Source organism: Cyanistes caeruleus, chromosome 4 (genome assembly GCF_971803275.1).
Source record: "Cyanistes caeruleus chromosome 4, bCyaCae1.hap1.1, whole genome shotgun sequence".
Classification (NCBI taxonomy): domain Eukaryota; kingdom Metazoa; phylum Chordata; class Aves; order Passeriformes; family Paridae; genus Cyanistes; species Cyanistes caeruleus.
In genome coordinates this window covers 75,045,131-75,060,426 of record NC_141704.1, presented here as the reverse complement: position 1 = coordinate 75,060,426, position 15,296 = coordinate 75,045,131, and the positions used below count along the sequence as shown (strand labels likewise).

Below are 15,296 nucleotides of genomic sequence, written 5' to 3'. Positions count from 1 at the left end.
CAGAGAGTTACACTACACTGATTTTCTGAAAGAAAAAAGAATAAATGTCTCTGCTATCTTTAAATTGAAATTTTAAAAAATAAAAGTTAGAGATGCTTTAAAAATCCCCAAGAAACAAAAAAAACAACCAGGGAGAGCCTTTCAAACTCTTTGACCTAGCTCACTGCTAGACAACCAATGTATAATTCAGCATTAACAGGTGATGCATTTGTATGGAATTAAACAAATTCACAGTCACATCAGCACTAATCTAGTACTAGTATTAATGTGAAAGATTGCTACAAGTAAGTGTGAATACAATTGTATCTTGCACGGACAGAGACCAATGAAACAGGACATTCGTGTAATTAAGCCTATCTCCCCACACTCTAAAAAAGCCAGCACTGGAAACTGGTAACACTAGTGTCACCAATCATTACATACAGTCATACCCATACGACTTCCACCCAAAGCACCTGCTGTTCCAACAGGAGCAAATTAAATTACAACTTCTACACAAGGAAGCAAAAATAAACACATCAGTGTCAGTTCCAAACTGTCCCCTGGGCAGCTAATCCCAAAATTCAAATCATGGCTGCCAAGAAATGACAGCTCCCCTTAATCACTGTGATACAAACCATGACAATAAATTATTGCCAAACAGTGCTCTGCTGTGAGATCCAGGAGTGGCTCTGAAGCATGGAGTAAATTATATGACAACTGAGAAGTGCCACCCCAGCAAAGGGCCAGGCATGTTATGGTCAACAGCCTGAAAACCCACAGCATCCCACAAGGAAAAGAACTACAGGGATCAGTCACCTCTCTGTCTTTAGGCAAATGGCAGTGGTAGAATATGGGGTGAGAACCCTTCAGACAGATACCGAGGTTACGACCCAGAATAGGCTTTGCTCTCTAGGCTCATCTCTTGACTGGGACCCTGTGTTTTCCCCTGGAAGGACCCAGGCTGGAGATCCTCTCTCTTCCCATCATTAGTATTCAGGCATGTGTACGAGAGAGTAGCAGGGCAGAGAGCTCAATGAGAAGATCTGTTGAAGATTAGGCTGGGTCCTTTTCCCCCCTCTGCCTGCTCCAGAGTCTCATTCCTTTCTGAGCCTCAGGAAGCAGCTCTACAGACCTCCCTTGCTCCTTCCCATAATCCAGTGGCAGAAGGCAACAGAGAACAAGAAGAAAACTCATCTTTCTTGTCATATTTGTTGCTATTCCCTTTTCTAATCTCATCCCAGAAATTAACACTAAACTAATGCTCAGCAGTGATTAGGCTCTGCCTAGAGACAGGGCGCTATGATCTGAGACCACCCTGTGACAGCCCAAAGAAACAAAGTCCAGAGAAAAAAAGCGTCTCCCCTTTTGTTCCTCAGTGCTTCACGTGCAGCTCCCTCAAGTCCCTGTGAAAGCTGTCAGGTAGTCTTCACATCACCATACCTGCCTCTCTGTGCCATCCATGCCATGTCATGACTACTTCTGCCAGCCACACTCCTCTGATGTTCTTAAAAATAAACCAGCTCTCACCTCAGGACAATATATTCTGTTTTCCCCACTTTAGTAAATACATTAAATCAAGTGTTTAAAGCAGCCCCTGAGAGCCCTCATTTCACCACAGGGCATGATTAATTCTGCTGAAGAGGAGATGAGAAACAAAGTATACACTTAATTTCAACACAGTTTACTGGAAGGAGGTGTCACATTTTAAGAACAGGATCCACTCATGATAGAAGACTGAGCTGCTGCAACTTCAGCCATAAATATTAAGCACATTTGGAAATTCCCTGGCAAAGCTGTTTAAGGAACAGACATTTCCTGTAATTTTCAGAAACATTTTATATCCCCCCCCGCTCCTATTTAATCTTGGTGGTAAGGGAGGGAAGAGAGAGAGAGAATACCATATTACCATTAAGTGGAATATGGATGAGCCACCCAAGTTTAAAGTGGAAACTTCAGCTATTTGTGCTTAGGAGAAAGTTTTAAAAAAACTTTCATCATTAAGAGGTGAAGATTTTTCTGCTGACTTTAGAAAAAGAAATATACATCCTTTCAATTAGGGTGAATTACAAAGGATATAAACTTGTCTTCATACTTCTGGCAAATTAGAAGTCCTTCAGGCCTTATTTAAAAGCCTTTTACTATTTTCCAGAACTAAAAATTGAAGTCTTTTTTTCCTCGTTTCTTGCTCAGGGCCTTCCTTAAACTGCAGTTAAACAAACCCAACCAGTGAGGTCACACAGAGTGTTACTCCCATGGCAGAGAGTGAGAAGAATTGAGCAAGAGAGAAGTTAGGGAGAGATGGAAGAGTCAAATGTGACAGCATCCCTCTAAGGACCTCACTACCTTCCTCTTTTTCCCAAAAATCTAATCTTGTATGAAGTATTTGGTGTAAAATTTATTAAGTTTACATTAAGTTAGAAAATTATTTCACTTATCTTTGTAATCCAAATCTGAAGAGATCCAATCCAAAGCCACAGCATACAACACATGAATTCACAAACCAAATAAAACTGAAGGACAGTTGCCTATCTCCACAAAACGTAACAGTGCTACTTTGGCCCTGTACACCAAATGGCAAAGGTCACCAGGAATGGTGATCATGCAATTGTGACCAGTTCTCCACACCTGCCACCCTCTACCAGCAACTGTATAGTAGCTTTCAAAGGCACAAAGAAAACAAGGTAACACAATGAAAAACGTGTTGAACTAATCAATTAATCCTCAAACTGTTGCAATTCCAGCATCTCTTTGCTATTTGTATGATATGGGTGCTTTATAGCAGTATCTTTATGATGCCAAAGTTTCCATCTCCTACACAAGCTGCATGTTCTGAACTGCCTGTTCTGCAGCTCAACACAAGCAGACCAACACAAACAGTGACTTCTGTATTTTATATAGCCATATTTTTGCTGAGAAAGGGATTAAAAAGAGGAGTTCTCTAAAGAGTAGTGCTAAATAAACATCAAGCACAGCTGTTTTAATAGTCCATGCTACTTCTTTAAAAGGCTTACCATGGAAGAGGGTAAGATGGGACCTCAGAATCTTCAGATAGTGGTAAATTTTTAAACATAAGGCATTCTGCCTAATGTGAGCCTTGGAGGGGAAGACGTCCAAATAATATGGCCCTGCAAATAAGGAGCCAAAAACTAGACTAAAAAAAGGGCAACTCTGATCTGCTTTGTGGTCACTTTATGATATAAACAGAAGGTGGATCTGAAATCATCAAACAAGGACTAGGATAGATTAAAGACAGAGGATAATGATGGTATTATTAAGGAAATTAATCAGAATAGCTTCTGGGCAAGGCAGGTATGAATTTCTTGCAGCAGACTTTTTATTAACTCTTCTCTTAAATTAAACTGAATTACTAAAATGAGTCAATCTCCTTTAATAACAGAGACTTGTAAACTGCTTGCATGGTGTGGTACAACGCGGGTTAAAATGTTCTGGTCTTTTACCCATTTGAGGAAATGACACCAGTTCTCCCGGAAGGCAATATGCACATTCAACCCCTTCACATCAGGGCATGAGAAAGTTTGGAAGGAATTTTCTTCTTTTTTTTTAAACTGTCAACATTAATACTTTGTTTCTTCCTGCTTGCGTTTGAAAATACAGTGCTCTACTGCACTGCATGCATGTCCTGTCAGCTGTACATGGAAATATCTAGAAGCTTAAAAAAATACCAAATAGAAGTGTTCATTAAGTCTGTTGTCAAACTCATTTTAAAAGCCCTCTGCATGCTCTAAACAAAATTAACACTGCCACCAGTGTATGCTACATAGTAATAAAAGCATGCAGAAGCATCTTCAGAAGGGAGACTGGGCCAAATAAAACATTGACATTATACATATGTAAGCTCAGTCCTACCAGTTAAACTTAACTGGGTTTCTCCTTAAATGACATTTACATGGCAAGGAAGCAGAATAGATGGCAGAAAACAGCAAGTCTACAAACTTGGTACGGCCCAACTATCTTGAAGTGGGAACAGAAAAGGAAACTTTGAGAAGTATGCTGTACAGCAATGGCTCTCAATTAACGGGCAGAAACAAATCAATTTGTTATATGTACTCAGAAATTCAACAGTTGCAGTAATCCTCCTAAGAGACCTCCCATTCTGAGCTGTTCAGAGTAGTGAGTGGTTCAGACTGTGATATGGAGTGACGGTTGAATCGCAGATGAGGCACAGAAAACAAATTAACAAACCCCTAGATCCAGATGACTGTGACTCAAATCTCTCACCATGGTGTAAGACTACTGACAGCTCACACTGTTTTCTGTATGAGAACAGAATATGTTTGCATACCTAATTTGTAGACACAAAGGTAATTATGATGGCATACTTATTAAAATTGCTTTCAAATATTAATTTAATTGACAAGATGGTACCAACAGGTCCTCAGTTGGGAACAGAAGCAAGAGTCATGGTACCTCACTGAGCTATGATCCCAGCCACATGCTCTGGTGTGTCTTTCCCAAAGGCTCCCAGATGATTCTTTGAAATTTGAACCATATTATACCAGACATGCAGCGGTGCCAAAGCCACATTTCTAACATGGTAACCACATGGCTGAAAAGAGAAGCCACATATATTTGTACACTGGGAGAAGGAGGGCAGAGGATGACTTGTGTTCCCCAGCTGTGCCTATTGCATTACTACAAACATTACCACTGAAGTAGAATCACAGAGTCACAGAATGGTTTGGGTTGGAAGGGACCTTAAAGACATTTCACTTCAACCCTCCTGCCATGGGCAGGGACACTTTCCACTATCCAAGGTTGCTCCAAGCTCTGTCTAACCTGGCCTTGGACACTTCTAGGGATGGGGCAGCCACACTTCTTTAGGCAACCTGTGCTGGGGTCTCCCCGCTCTCACAGGAAAGAACTTCTTCCTAATACCTAAACACACCCTGCCCTGTGAACTTGAAGCCATTCCCCTTTGTCCTATCACTCCACGCCCTTGTATCATCTCTTGTAGGTTTCCTTCAGGTGCTCCTGCCTGATTTAGAGGATGAAAAGTGACCTAACCACAAAATACAGCAATCCCTCTTATGAGCAATTGCTAAAATGCGACTACCATTTTATGTAGTGGGCAAGAACCAAAAGGGACCAGGGTTTTTTTTAATTTTGAAGGGAAAAAATGCACAATTCCAAACTATGGGAGTAAATAATGTTATTATTATCTCATAGGGATCTTACTCAAGGACCAGGGTCAACAATAAATATATTATAGCAACCTCTCTTGGTTTATAACAGAAGTTTTAATAACAAAGAGAAACAGAACACGCTCCCCTAAAATACACCCATATTATCCCATTTGATGTGTGCTTAAATGCATGCACAGCTGTGTACTAATCTATAAACAAGATGCTGCATTTCTTCAGAATCTGTAGAGGTGTCTTGCTTTACACAGTTCTTTAAAAGGCAACTGGAAAGACACTGACTGTTGTTGAAGTAATCCCAAGCTCGGAGAGCTTAATATATTTCTGCAATAGCTGAAGTAATACATCAACAGAAAGGATCAACTTCAGGGCATGCAGAGCCAACTAAAATACTTGGAAAGAAGTTTATCATCTGCAAACTGCAAGATGCTTGTATTTCTTAAGTATTCAGCAACGGAAGGAGCACCAGCTCCTTGTCAACAATCATGGATACATCAATAAATAATACTGATCAGTTTTATAATGACTTACTCATTCTACATACATTCCTGCTGATACCATTGGCACATGTTCTGGCAATTTTCAGACAGACTTCCAGTCTGCATGTGACCAGCAAATAAGAATGAGTTGGGATTTAATAGCAGTCCTGAGGTTTTTACCTCCAGAAACTGATCCTAAAGGATGAAGGTATATGATGGGTGGTCCTTAATCACTTCCTTTATGTGAAAACTGAGGTCAGAGTAGAAAAAGAGCCAAGGAAGGAAGTCTGCAGCAACCCTCAAACCACCCCCCCCCCCCACCCTCCCCCTTCCTGAACAACTCCTTTAACAGTTTAGAGGGTTAACTTGTATTTTAAATGAAGTAGTCAGAGGTTAGGATAGAAATAAACAGCTTGCACAAGCAAGATACTGTGCTATTAAGTTTTTATAAGTGACTTAAAAATTAGGTCAGTCTAATTTGTGGCTGATACTTTGTTCTTTCACTACTATGAACTCACAATGATGTCAGTCTCATGTTCAAACATGCCACATTTAGCAGCACACAGGCTTCCTGAGAGGCTCTCTCAACCTTCCTTTGTGCAAAAGGCTTCTGCCAGGTTCTTAGCTCATACTTCACTGACTCAGGCATGCCACTCCAATTTCAAGGCAATTACACTGGCTTCCCGTCAAATACTGCACAGTTTGGGTTTTGTTTTTTTTCTTTCTCTTCTATTTTTTTGTTGTTTTCTCTAACTTTACTAACTGGAAGTTTAAGAATATGTGTCTGTATTCAGGTTCCCGTTAGGCCTCACCTTCCTCACAACATCCAGAAGACGACCACTCGCTAAAAGGTGTGGGAAACAGGTGTTTTCAACTAGTTCAGCCCAATAATTTCAATAATTAAAGGTGGCCTACAAGAAAGTCAGGGAAGGGCTTTTTACAAGAGCATGCAGTGACAGGACAAGAGAGAATGGCTTCAAACTGAAAGAGAATAGGTTGATTAGATGTTAAGAAGAAACAGAATTTTTTTCCCTGTGAAGGTGATGAGGCCCTAGCATAGGTTGCCCAGAGAAGCTGTGGCTGCCCCATTCCTGGAAGTGTCCAAGACCAGGTTGGACAGGGAACATTCTCCCAGACAGGCACAATCACTTTTTTGTGCAAATATTCTAAGATGAGGGCAAAAAAATTCTTAGGTGAGAGTAGAGGAAAGCCCTCTAGAAATAAAATGGTGGGTAAAAAAACCCCACAAACCAGGTGACTGTTTAAAAACGGCCATCTGCAAGTTTGTTCTTAGCAATCCAAATTCTCACCATTTGACTCAAGTTTGTGCATGTCACTAAATAGGTATACTAAACATTGACTACAGTGAAGATGTACACAGTCTCTTCCCTGCAGAGACTTCGCCTATAAACACTAAGCTGGAGCAGAAGGGGAAGAGAAAAGAAAGTAGCTATTTTTATTCTGCTAAACCATTTCTCTTGGGGCTATGAGAGATAAAATGCTAGCCCAGGCTCTCTCTCATTCATGAGGCTGCGTTTCACAACTTTTACAGACATTTTTATTTGGTTTTCTTTTGTGTATTTTAAAGTATCATGTCAGTATGTTCAAACCTGTATTACATATTCATGGAACAATGCTATTGCATGAACCTTTAACATGCTTAGAAAAGCATCCCACTCTGTCTCAGGGAAAGGTACATCACCTCACAGTCATTTTCAGCATCACAGTAAATCCCAGGTACTTTATGAAAGAAAACAAACAGATGTGGTCCACAAAAACTGCATATCCAACTGATCTCTGATGTTCCTGCTGCATCTGCAAGTGCCTAAGGATACAGGAAAGGCAAGTCTTGCAGGGAGAGGTGATATCTTTTATGAGAGTGGTTAATATGAAGCAATAGGGAGAGGGAGGGCATGAACTCCAGAATGCATGACCCCTTCCTCACATACACTGACATGAAGCAGAATCAAACCGTGACACAGAAACAACAGCAAAGGCTTCCAAACATCTCCACATCCAGCCTGTCCCTCTTCCCCAACAGGAAAAGAAGTCCAAAGCACATCCCGAAGCATGTAATAAATTCTGCAGTGAATCATATTCCTTATGGAAAGTGTTTGGCTGAAGTCACACCACTGGAAATATGTGATAAAAGACAGAAAGAAACCTAAAAGATAGCCTCAAAGAAAGAACACTGCCCCCACCCAAATTCTTGGAGTTAATACCAAGACAAGAAAATCCTGGAGTCATCACGAAGTTACTAGTTTTTTGATAGATTTTTCCCATAAACAAACTTTTCCATGAATTGTAAAGTTGTTTATTGCTATTAACTGACACTTGACCTAGCTTTATATTCACTAGTGGTTTTTTTCAAGATTTAAGTGAAATTTGTGCTCCTGAAACCTTGCCTGTCTTCTCCAAATAACTCAGTTGAAACTGAAAAAAAATTTCTCTTTACAAACTCTTCTTGCAGCCTGTTTAAAAAAGTTTATATTTCTGAAAAATGAAACAAATAAATATCCAACCAAACAAACGCCCTGACAAAAATACCATAGGAAAATTACTTCCCTTTAAACTATTTTCCAGGTTACTGAAAAACTTTGACCATCTCCAGATACAACTTAAAACATAGTGCATCAATCAAAATTCTAGAAGTTTCATCTTGCAATACAATGAGGGGACAGTAACTTAGGTCTTTTAAAGTAAAATCAATTTTCTTTTCCTGAAGTTCCAGGCTGACTTAGGTAGCAGTGACAAAGACAGCAGGTGAGATTAAGCACATTTGACAAAGATAGCAGGTGAGATTATGCACATTTACATTTACAAAGTCATGACAGAGATAGATGTAGTTGATGTGTTTGTTACCTAGGGTCATTTTGCTCATTTTTTAAACTTTATTTGAATTGCAAAGAAATGTTAGCTGGAACTGGCTTGCCCCCGGGAATAGTGTGTGCAGTTAGGTTCTCCCCAGGAACACCAAGTGGCATGAAAAGATTAACCCTGGTGCTTTGAACCACAGAATAAAAGGAGACAATTTCTACAAATTAACACCAAAAGCATTTTAGATGTGCAGACTAAGGCGAGAAATCTTTACCAGCAAAGACTTCATCCCTGACTGCAACTGCCCTCTCTGATAGGATTCTAGCACGGGTCAAAATGTGCAGGAAGAGATCTGAGTGCACGCACAAAAGTGAAGGTCACCCGGAAAGGGGGGAAGGTGAAGTGCTCCTCCCACCCTCTTCAGGCTTCTTCCTCTGCAGCCGCACCACAGGGCTCTAGTCAGAGCAGGAATGCCTGGGGCATGTGCTTCCAAAGGCAAGTAATCCACAACCTGGGAGATGGGGAAAAATCAAGCACAAATACAAATAATTCTTTAGGACATCTATGTTTTAATGTAGATTAGACTGCCCTGGAAGAGACAAAATAAATAAAACCTCTGACTTACATCTAGAAGAAAAGGTGTCTAGGCTACCTGTGGCTACAATGCCTGTCCAGGACTAAAACATTCTTCCTAAACTTGTTCTCACCATTAGCTTAAAGCACAGTCTTGCCAAGGTTTTTCTGGCACTCTATTGAAAGCATAACCATGTAAGACCTTACTGAGAATCAGCTTTAGGTTTGGCAGGGAGACCACCTGGCATCAAAGGTATGCTTAAGGCCATATCCGTGAATTTTAGTGAAAGAGCAAGCGCCTGCAGGTTTTAGGGGTTTTTTAAAATGGTTTTGGCAGCTAAATTATTCTGATATTCCATGCGTGCCTCAGTGCAGGGACAGCATGCAGAGGAGATGCTTAAATCTAAGACTCATGAGCTACCTCTGAGCCAAACCACCGTTGTGGTGCTCAAGCCAGCCTTGATAAAAATGAGGGTTCATTTGTGCAAGCTCACCTCACAGCACAGCTACAGAGCTTTCTGAACCCAAGCTAAACCTATCCTCCATGGCAATCCACAGTGTAGGACAGATGGACTAGGATGAGCACATCCAGCTGCACTGTCCCAGAGTGCCACATCCAGACTGACTTGTTCAGCAGTTGCTGCCATTACAGTACCAAACACTGGACAAAGCAGAGATCTCTAAGCTTGTGTTATTACTCCTGCTCAGATCCACAAAGCATGTAAGGAATGGAAAACAAGCTTGCCACTAGCACAAACAGATTGCTGCAGACAGCAGGGGCTATGTATGGAATTGAGTGAGAAGTATGCTGAAATAACTAAAGGAGAGGAAAAATACCCTAGCGCTCCAAGAAGATGAGCCCAACCACCAGATACTAATCTATAAAATGTACAGTTGTTGCCCATGTGATATACCTTTGGCTTTAAACAAAGTATACACTGCTTGGATGGGAAAAGGGAACTTGGCCACACAGAATTCCCACTCCACTTTTACAAATGGATGGTGCCTGGGCATGAAGGTCCAAAGTCCTGCTGCACAGTCTGAAGTACAGTATTGTCCCATATGCTGGACTGCCATGGATTTTTGATGTGTTTGAGATAAAATTCAAGTCAATAGTGCCTTTCATCACAGGTCTGTAGAGTCAGGTATGAGCCAGCCCCAGCGTGATGATTGCTCAGATTCTCAGCAGAGCATCCTTGTTCTTACACAGCACAATAGGGACGCTCATTACATGAGTACCTTCCTCGGGGCTGTTCACTCAATCAAGGAGTAATTATTTAACCACAATGCCATCTCCTTTGCATTCCCGTTAAAGAAAATCTTATGCAAAAAGGTAAGAGCTTGGCAACAAGTCCTTGGCCCAAACATCCTCCTGCCAGTACTCCGGTACTGCTTGCCAAGCCCTCACTGTACTTCAGAAGTTTGCAGCAGACAGACTGTGCCAAATCCAAAGAACTTTGTCATTAAAAGAAAAAACTAACAGTAGCAAGTGTTCTCCATGCTTTGCTAATCTTGTCAAACTGTACAAACTATTCCAATTAATAAAAATATTGCTAGGAAGCTTATTGACAACTTTAGAGCCAGAGCAATTCTGCTTCAGGTAGATTGGTCTGAAGAAAGCAGCAGGGAAGAAACTGTCATTTACTGTACCTTTAGCCACTCACAAACAAGAAAAGGACTCCCCAGGGAAACTGCCCTACTTCAAATAGCAATTTAAGTAGTACAGACCTACCCAGGAACATCAGCTTCTCTTTCTGCCTGCCCAATGAAAATACCTTTGCTACCAGCACCTGAGCTTGTAACTACAGAAAAAGCATGATCTTTCTCTGCATGAGCTACTTAAAAGCATTTAAGCTCTTTCTTCCAAAAGGAATAAACAATGTTCACCAGCTCCAAGAACAACATCTGAAAAAACATTCACCCTGTCCCAACTCAACAGAGATGTACAGTAAAATGGCTGCTCCACTACAAATGGCACCTACTGCTGCATGTAACACCTATGATTTAAACAGTGGCTCCCAGACAGGGCAATGAACAGACTAGGTAACAACTGACATCAAATGGCATATTTACTGACTTAGAATTCATGCTTCTTTTTAGGGATAAATAATCACAGAAGGGCAGACTAAGAATTTAAATATGGGTGCCTTTTTTTTGTATTTTTAAGGCATGGTCAAATCCTCCTGAGGCCTTTCACATGATATATATACATCCAGCAAGGCTAAAAGCAATTCCCATGGTACTCCACCCAACCCCTGCATTTTTCAGACATTCAAATGCATTCAGGTCTATCCCTGAGAAAGCTTTTCTAAGGAGCAAGTTCACTGTCTGAACCCAGTAATTAGACTACCAGCAGTTTCAGACACAGACAAAATTGCAAAATCCAACTCTAGACGACTGATGCCCCAAGCAGGAATGGTGATGCATCCACCATGGCAGAAACATTTGGAACTTCACAGAGAGAGCAGCCTGGAGGTAACAGTGCCATCAGGTTTGCTGAGATAGGCATCTTCTGATTATCTCACAATAACTAAGAAAATCTTAAAGTTAAATAATTATGAAGAAGAGCAATGCTGGGCCACCTTTCATGATTCACAGGTTTCAACTAAACCATAGAGAACAAGACATTAAGCCTCCTGGAAGGGCTGGTAATTTTGTTACCCTATTTACATTGTCATCATGATCAACTGTGATTTGATTTTAGTTTTTTTAATCCAGAGGAGATCTTTTATATGCTATAAAACTATAAATATAGCTAAACTGTTTGAGGATGACATCCTCACTAAGAGAGAAATAAATCTGTGGCACCATATACGACCAGTTCAGTGAACACCCAGTATTACATATTGGTAAAATATGTCTGAAAAGACACAGTGAGATCTGAAATTTCGATCAGAAGACTTGGCCATTTGTTGTAGCTTTGAGATTTCTAAGAAAACCAACATCCTGAAAATAAATCTCCATTCAATACACACCATGTGCACTAAGTTCCCAAGATAACACAGCAACAACAGTGGTCAAGGGATTTGTCCTGATAGAGAGCAAGTTAACATGAAATGTTTTAGGGATGGTCAGGATCCATCAGGTGTAAACCAATCACCTTGATAGCTCATCTCATCTTAGACTGGTATCTCAAAATTCAGTTCTGTTAAAATCTCTACAGCAAACCTAATCACACATTAAGAAAACCAGTACTGGCTGTAATACAGTCACAAGAGAAGAAGCAGGAAGACAGGTATTTACACCAGAAGTTACAGAAAAAAATGTGGGTTCATTTGTTAAAGACTTACTTAGAAAATGTCATCTTGTGCATGTCAACTGTTGGCATCATCAACAACGTTTTTAACAGAAGTAAATGAAAAGACAGGCAACTTGTCATTACACTTTCTCCTGGATTTTAACTACCACACATTGCAATAAAAGCAGTGGCAGAAAGAAAACATGATTAACTGACAGCCAGTCTAGAAAAATGCAGCACTAGGTAATGGTTTCACCTTCAAATCAAGTCAGTGCATGCTTAAAAAAATTCCAGTACCCTCCTGAAAGAATTCAGCTACCTGCTACAGCCAACAGGCTTCCCTTTTTCAATTTTCTTCTCTTACACCATCTTATGTGATTGATTTCTTATCACACTTCTACATTTAAGTTAGAGTTCTTCTCCTTTTTCTACTTCATCCTAAGATACTTCAAACCACACAGAAGGATGAAAATGCCCACCTAGACTCATGGTCTCTTCTCCAGTAGCACATTAGTGTTTCTGTTTGCCTTCACTATGCTGCTTACAGCCACACACTGCAGCAAATGTAATTTTTCAGATCTATTCTTTGACCAGATGCATCTTTATTTTCTTCTTAAGCAACATGAGACCTGTGTCACACTCCCTCCAAACCACTATGTGCTGAACTGTCTACAAGGACATTGGGACCAGTACCAAGACTATTTGTGCTGACAAACAAGATTAGTACTCAACAAAGAACATAACCAAGTTATTTACCACTTCAGAGTTTTACCAAATATAAGGTAGAACCAAGCTAAAGCTGAGGATTCTAGGATATTTTCATTACAACTTGTTTTTGAATAATTTGGTCTCAAAACAGCACTATTTTGCAGAAAAAAAAAAAAAAGATGCAAGCTCCAATACCTTTTCTCTACTTTTGGAGTGAAACTTCTTAATCATTCCATGTCACAACAGTGATCAAAACAAGATGAAGAAACAAGTATTTTGATAGCAAGGTCTCTGTGTTCAGCTTTTCATAACAATTTTGTGGCTGCAGAGATGCCATGTCACTCCGGACAGAGGGTGTCTCAAAATGGAAACCTATCCAGAAGGAATTGAATCAAGCTCCCCAAATGAAATGAACACAGCTGACACAGAAGCAGAGAGTGTACTCTCAGTAGCCCAACTTTCCTTAGTTCCATTGGTAAAATGGCACTGAAGTCAACTGAAACCCTCTGTACACAACGAACCGTAAGTTACCATGAAAACTTGTAAGGGAAAGTCTTCTCCTAGGGGAAAATAAGAACAAACCAACTCCCAGGAGAGTCCATGAGGGAAGGAACAACAGGAAGGAGGAAGAAATCACTACGAATCTGGCATCTTTAATTCAGAAAAACAGCAGAGCTCTTGCAATTCCCACAAACTAAACAAGGAATCACACAGTTACTGTGGAAAAGGGGGAAGAGTCCAGCCAATTCTGTTTAGAGAAGGAAATAAGGGGAATACCATGCCAAGCACAAGAGGAATTTAATTTGATGGAGAACCTACATTTCAATTTAGCCATTGAACCACTGCAGGTCATGCCAAGGGACATTTTTTGTTCTGTGTTTGTTCTTTACCTGGCAATAGGAAAATAAGCTTTTCCTCTGCTCCTCAGTAGAAGGATCTTAAAATATGTTGGAAAGGCAGGTCACTGTTTGCATCAGCCCACTCCTGAATGACAGTGCCCATAACACAATCAGTTTATCACACTCCTGGAAAAGCTCCTACCAAAACCCTTGCCATGCTGCTGTGCTTCAGAAATGGTGGTTAAGACACTGCTGGTCAGTTCAAAAGATCCTCAATTCAAGAAGGGAGAGGAAATGAAAAGTTGTGTGTTTAGCTCCCAGCTGAGTCTGGAAGGTATACATACCACTTCACAAGGAAAGGTAACAGGAAGCCATGAAAGAAAAGAGTCATTATGTTCCAGTGGTAACATTTTCGTGAGGTTACACAGGCCAAATGAGCATATCCCAGAAAAATGTGAATCAAAGCCTTGGTAAAGAAACAGAAACCAGAATAAGTGACAGCAGATAGAAAAAAAGTTAAAACAAAGAAAACAAACTTTAAGAAGAACAAAAAATATCAGATATAAGAAAAATCCCAAGAACTGATGCACAAAAATTGAAGTGTGCAATTAAATTTGGTATTAGTAACTGAATAATAATAACTAAGAAATTAAAAATACATTTCTTTCCAAGGGCCCCTCCTGCACAGGGTGCTGGCAAAAGGTAAGTTCAAGATGGATTAAGTCAGGACTGACACAGCAGAAGAACAGGGGAAAAAACTGATTAACTAAGAGTAAGCTACCATGTTCTCAACATTTTTGAGGGGATTAAGTATTTAAGGGTTGAGCATAAAACAGAAATATGTAATGGTCACCAAAGCAAGCTATTCCAGCATAGGTACGAAGTGTTTGTAGAAAGTGCTATACATGACAGAAAAGAAGAAAAAGACAGACAGAAAGATTGCTGAACTTCAGTATCAGAACAAATTATTTAAAAGTAGCCACACCTTATGACAGGCATAAAGGAGCATATGGCCAGAAATGAGGGAGGACACAGAACCACCCTTCTCTCTCAAAACCACTATTAAATTTGCTCATGTGTCTTTGAGCATGCAGGTCAACTTCATTACTTGGAGGGATTTTAGGTAGACTTTTTAGAAAGCTCACTTTGAAGTCTATAGCAAAATTTAAAAAAAATAAATTTTAAGATAAACGTATTATTTACAACCATATGTACCCATTCCTACCTGAGGAGGTGGGAAAAAACCCTCAGAGGAGTAGTAGAGGGGAAAAAAACCCCCAAATTGATGTGTCTGTTGACAGTAACAACAATGGATGAAGCCATTGGGAATTAACCACTTTAGATTTGCACCTGGCTGAAGAGCAGAGCTGTGCTGACATGACAGACAAGCTACTTCAGTTGACTTGTTTGCACAAACCCACATGCAAATTTGCCACAAGTCAGCAGAATGAGTGGTCTGGCAGAGGGGGAAAAAAAAAAAAAAAAAGCGTCTTCCCTGAAT

The 15,296-nt window shown here is 40.2% G+C and overlaps 1 protein-coding gene across 3 annotated transcripts in view; it reads right to left on the bottom strand.

The window, feature by feature from the left end:
• The window catches only part of DUSP16 (dual specificity phosphatase 16), a 63,255-nt gene that overhangs the window by 35,029 nt on the left and 12,930 nt on the right, over nt 1–15,296 (bottom strand). The window contains exon 1 of one of the 3 annotated variants that reach the window (XM_086885893.1): nt 2,994–3,107. The exons of the other annotated variants lie outside the window; for them this stretch is intronic. The gene's annotated coding sequence lies outside the window, so the exon portion shown is untranslated. Of the gene's footprint in view, nt 1–2,993; nt 3,108–15,296 lie in introns of those variants that run through there. 3 annotated transcript variants of the gene reach the window in all.